Source organism: Cavia porcellus, unplaced genomic scaffold, assembly GCF_034190915.1.
Source record: "Cavia porcellus strain 051 isolate PalLab524CR breed Dunkin Hartley unplaced genomic scaffold, mCavPor4.1 scaffold_8, whole genome shotgun sequence".
In the NCBI taxonomy this organism is placed as follows: domain Eukaryota; kingdom Metazoa; phylum Chordata; class Mammalia; order Rodentia; family Caviidae; genus Cavia; species Cavia porcellus.
The window spans coordinates 22,285,328-22,291,462 of record NW_026947491.1 but is presented as its reverse complement, the minus strand read 5'-3'; positions in this window follow the sequence as shown (position 1 = coordinate 22,291,462).

Here is a 6,135-nt window from a genome sequence, read left to right as displayed (position 1 = left end):
CTCAGGGGGCAAGATAGGCCTGGGCCATGCTGCAGCCCTGCACATGTATGTGTATTCAGCTTCAATGCTCTCCAACACAAAAGTATAATCTTGAATTTGATTTATTTTATATATGTCAGAGTATACATATTTAGAGAAAGGGTGTATGTGTATTTTTTAAAAGTTTCTTTGAATACAAATTTTAGATTAGCAAATGTTTTGTTTTTATATCCTATTAGGTATCTGCATATTTTTTAACAATTGTATTTTATAAAGCACATAATTCCACCTATTTTGTTTTCATGTTAAAGTCAATAATATGATTTACATAAAATTTTGATTTTTTTTATCAGTACCAGGGATCGAACTCATGATCGCGTGCTTGCAAGGCAGGTGTTTATGCCGCTGAGCTAAATTCCTAGACCAAAATTTTGATTTTTACCATCGCCATTTTAATTTTCATGCTTATACTATTAAAGATTTAATTTATGGTGATTTGCCCACAATTAATACCAAATAATAAACCATATTGCTGTGAGTTTCTGATTGTGACACATCAGATTCACCATGGCTTTTCTAATAAAGGATATCATGATTTGTAATACAGTCAGTGATTACGAGAGAAACAGGTTTTATCTGATATACAAATTTTTCACAACTTAATAGATTGCCTGCAGTATCTGTGCACAAACTCAGATGTTGTAGAGTGCTAAATGTTTCTCATTGCACTGGATATGCAAAAAAATCTAGTTTAAGCCCAGGAGCACACCACAATGTCCCATGTGAGTCTGTGTTAGAGACCTAAAGGTCTGTGCCTGAAGATTGATGGTCTGAGCTGGAGGCTGAAGAGTCAGTGCTGGAAGCCAGCATGATAGTGAACACTAGAGCTCCTCCACAGAAACACACATAAGTCTTTGTTTGTTTGTTTGTTTGTTTCTTTCTTTCTTTCTTTCAACATTCTAGCAACAATCTGTTCTAGGGTAGGTCTTCCACAGCCATATTTTCTGGGCAAATGTAGTTAGGTATACTCACATTTCCTTAAAGCACAGTTTCCAGATACAAAGATGAGTTCATAAATAAATCTAGCATGTTATACCTGTCCTGCATACAAATGGAAATACTGTAATTCGCCTGCCCAATATAGAAAGGATGTTTCCTTTCCATGATGCTTACTCCTAATATTTCACATCTGGAACACATTGACAGGTTTAACAAGGCTTGACCAACACTAAGTATATCAACATTACAGGGGATAATACTAGGAATTAACTATTGCAGTCCTCATTTCTGTAGCTGATCATGGGGAGATAGTTTGTATTTAGAACAACTTGTGTGACCTATTCTGTATTCCTCAGTATTCAGCAAGCAACTTAGCTTGTCTTGGTCCTTTACCAGAGGTGATGACCCTTATATTCATTCCTGAATGTTGTAGACCATTTGACATTCTTCCTGGATTGCATTATTATTACTTCCCATTGACTTTAAAAACTTCATGGCACTATGAGGAGACACACTAAGAGATCTCCTGTATTCTTTCTACACTTGGGAGTAATAGTATAATTTTACTTTGACAATCTTGGTCAGATACCTCTCCACACTACACTGTACTCCACACTGTAATTCCCTTTTTTTGTCATAAGAACATTCAAATGCCTAGTGGGAAGTCATTGCTTCCAGATGATTGATATCATCTGGTACAAACCTTTCCCCCTCTAAACTAAGACTTCATACTAAGTCCGTAGAACATAAGGTAATGAGAACAGGGTTCAAATTTTTACTAGTATATCACTGTGGGTAACAGTGAGTGGTACCACTCAAACTTCCACACCTTCATTCCTGGATCCATGGATCTTGGCTATGCACAACACAGTATCATATAGCAGATACTGACTCAAGGCATATATACCCTGCCTTTTGAAGACCCTTGCCCCAGCACTGTAAGCTATTGCTACCTAACTGGTGTGGGAATGTGTCTCTGAAAGATCATTCAAACTTTATGTCAATGCAGCCATTTCTGAATGGTGAGGAAAATGATAACACCACTGAATGCCATGAGCATGAGACCATCACCTCACTTCTTTGGGCATCAAATGTTTTCCTTGTGGTCAAAGCCAATGCTGTGTAGAATTCCACAGAGGTGGATAAGGCACTCTATGAATCCATGGGTGGGAGTTTTGCCAGAATCATGACATGTGGGAATGGTAAGTCCATACCAGAAAAAGTGTCTATCCCAGTAAAGACAAAGGGCACACCTTCCATGATGGCAGTAATCCAATATAATCAAAATGCCACCAGATACAAGAATGATGCCATATAGGGGAAATTTTTTTGGTTAATGCTGCTTGTGTATAGGGCCTACAGCAGTGGTTGTAGACAAAACAGCCCTGGATAGTGGTAGTCCATGTCACTGACCATGAATAACCTGCATTCCTGCCAACATGCACACTCTGTTCATGAGCCCATTGGGAAATGAAAAGGGTGGCTGAAGAGAGAAGCTGACTGTTATCTATAGGCCTGGATGGCTTATCCAAATGACTGTTAAAGTCATTTTCAGGTGAGTCACACTTTGGTGAATGTTTATAAGGGACACAAATCTGTAGACAGGTGGATCCCTCATCCCCAGACACCTTGTCACCAGGTTTTCCACTTATTCTCATGTTTCTGAACATCTAAGTAGACTATTCAGTATATAAATCAGGATACAGTTGCATATCTGGTGGTTTTTCCTTGTAGGCAAAATGTATTACCAGGTACAAAGCCCAGAGTCTTTTCCTACGTGAATATTTCCCTTCACCAATGAAAGTGGGATATCTTGCAAAGTGGTTGAAATGTTACAGCCATCCACTTACAGGTTATGCATCCATAACATGCAGAACCATCCATAAACTGTGGTTAGCATTTTTGACCCTAAGAGCTGAATCCAAGAATCCATAGGTACCTGTTGGGAAAAGAAGATGATATGGCAGGAGTTACAGCCATGGACATCTGAGAAAATTCTTCATATAATTTACTCATACCCTTGGATCTGCTCTGTCTCAATTGCATATAGTTTCCATGTAATGATAAACTGTTACTGTACATATACAATTTATGCTTTGGTGGATAAGGCAATACCCAGATGCTAAGCAGCGCAGGTTGCATGGTAACTTGGTGTCCTGTGATAAAGTTTTTATTTTCCACTATGGCCCAATAGCATGGCAAAAACTTTTTCAAAGGGAGAGTAGTTTTCTGCAGATTATGGCATAATCTTGCTTCAGAATCTTAATGATCTCCATAGCGATGGACATATAACATCCTGGCAGAGGCTAAAAGCAGCATCCCTACCAGGCACTGACCCTTGAAATACCACTGAGTTTGCTGAATTATATGCCCGCAGTGAATGGGTAGTCTGAGCAACAGCATGGACCTTTTGTGGATCCCTTTCTTCTTCAGGGCACCACTCCAAACTAGGCAGCTTTCTGAGTCACTCAGTAATTGCGCCAAAGTAAAACACCTAAGTGAAGGAGGTATCTCCTCTAATACCCATACAGGCCCACTTGACACTGTGTTTTTTCCTTGTTAGGGAAGCCAGATCAATGAATCATGTTTTATCTTATAAGGGACATTTACACATGCCCCACATGACTGAACTCCCAGAAATTTCAGAGTTAGGGGACATTGAGTTTTAGCATGACTTATTTCCCATCCTCTGGTTCTCAAATTTTTACTAGCAAAGCAGGGATGTTTCTAAATTCTGCTCACTTGGTTCAATCAGCATAATATAGTGTGATGCACTGTGATAGAGAAAGTGATCAAGATCCCTTCAGGCTAAGTTTAAACACAGCGCTGAAACATTAATGTAACCTTGAGGTAGGACAGTGAAGGTGTACAGCTTGTCTTTCCCACTGAAAGCAAATTATTTCAGATGACCCATATGGAGGTAGGTGGAGAAGGAGGGCACATGGCAAATCAATACATGCATTCCAAGACCAGGTGATGGATTAATCTCAGCACAAGATCCCACTTCTGGTGTAGGAGCTGCAACAGGAATCACAACTTGACTGAGTTTGTGATAATGTATTATCAACCTCTGCAATACATCTGTCTTCTTCACCATCCATATTGAAGAATTAAATGGAGATGGGGTAGGAATGACTTGTGCCTGCATTCCTCTAGGCCCTGATAATGGCTATGATCTCTGCAATCCCCCCATGAAAGCACTATTTTACAATAGTTTTACAGTGATTTGTCCAGGAAAGGCAATTCTAATGGATTCCGTTTAGAGTTTCCAGTTATGCTAGCTGTCATATTGCAGTTGAAGGCACCACTGTGAGTGTTCTGTCAAGTACCGTGTACACCTATCCCAGCTACACATTCTGAAAAGTAGAAATAAATATTTGATGAACTTGAGGACACACTGAACAAGCAGTGAGTTGGACCTTGCAAAAATTCCACTGATTACCTAAACTCCATAGGCCTATATTCTTACTGGAGGGCCACAATGATATTTTGAATCTTGTGGAAAAAGCTTTGCCCACCTGTCCCCAAAATTCCACATTTCTCAATTTATGGTTATTCGGGTGACAGTGTTTTTGCTCTGTTGGGGAATGGTGGGAGAAAAATGGGCCGTTATAAACTTCTGGTGGTGCACTGGGATTCTTCATCAAGGAGACTTATCTTCATTCAAGGAGTTGTGGAACTGTAAAGTTTCTATCATCCAGGAAGTGTTTTAGGGGCCATGATTCACATTTACAGTGCTCTGAAGTATTTTTCTATTCATTTGCCCTTATATTTCATTTATATTAAAAATTCAGTAGGGCTGGGGATTTAGCTCAGTGGCATGAGCACCTGCCTTGCAAGTGTGTGGTCATGAGTTGCATCCCTGGTATGGATAAAAAAAATTTTAGTAACATTTTTGTAGGCTACCACCGAATTTCACTGTTGGGAACACCACAGATAATCAACAAATGGCATATGTCTACAGGTGTCACACTATCCTGATCACTGCTGTTACTCTGCTGTACATTTTCCTAAGGATTGCACTTTGCTTGTGGCAATCATATGTTGCCACTTGGCTGAGGCCACTTCAGGATCCAATTAGACCCACTTTCCTTAAGCTTCCCAACTGACATCTCTGGTTCCCATTGTAAGGTTCAGCACGGAGGGAAGGCCAATGATAGGGTTCTGCAGGGATAATAGTGCTCTCCTCATAAATCCAATTCTTTGTGATATACAGACGGGAACATTTTCTGGAATATTGCATGGTGGCAGATGAGCAGTGACATGACAGATCCATTTTAGTGCTACCTATGCTCTGAATCTCGGAATACCCTCACCAACAGTAAACCACAAAAGGTAAGGCATCTCTAAGTCATTCAAGGTGAGCCGCATTTTGATCCAACTTCTGCTAACCAGAGGAATACACTGTAAAACCTTTTTTACTACATGAGCTGCTACAATAAATTCAGAATCGCTGCTTAATAGGCCCATATCAACAAATTAAGCTTAATCCAGGTATATCATTTTCACTCCATTTTCTCACATATAAAATCCATTCATATATTGCAGTCCTGTGTAATCAAACTGCCACCAACTTGAAGGTACATTACCCATAGCGGGAAAACTGTTGGTCTATGCTGCAGGAATGTTGGGCCTAGGGCAATGGCTCAGAGCAGCCTCAGCGAGTTGGGAGTCCTCATCACCAACCATGCCCAGCCTCCATTCCTGCCAGCACGCCCACTCTTCATGAGCCCATTGGAGAGTGAAAGGGGTAGCTGAAAAGAAGTTGACTGCTATCTACAGAATGGGTCAGCTTTTTCAACCACTTGTCAAAGTTCTCTTATGCTGAGATCACATTTTGGTGAGCATTTATGCTATACATATATATTTAAATACCTTGCCTATATAGGTAAGTCTGTCCCTGTCATTCCCAAATTTGTCACCAATTTTCCACTCAGTTCAGCCACCATTCTGAAAACCCAACTAGATCATCAGATACAGGCCATGAATCAGTATGCAGTTGCATATCTGGCCATTTTTCCTTCCAGGCAAAATGTACTACCAGATACACTGACCAAAGTATGGTCGACTGCGAAGATCTGCATTCACCATTTTCAATCAGATGTCTCCTGGTATGTGGTTTTAATGCTACAGAAGTTGTATATGGTGCTTATATAA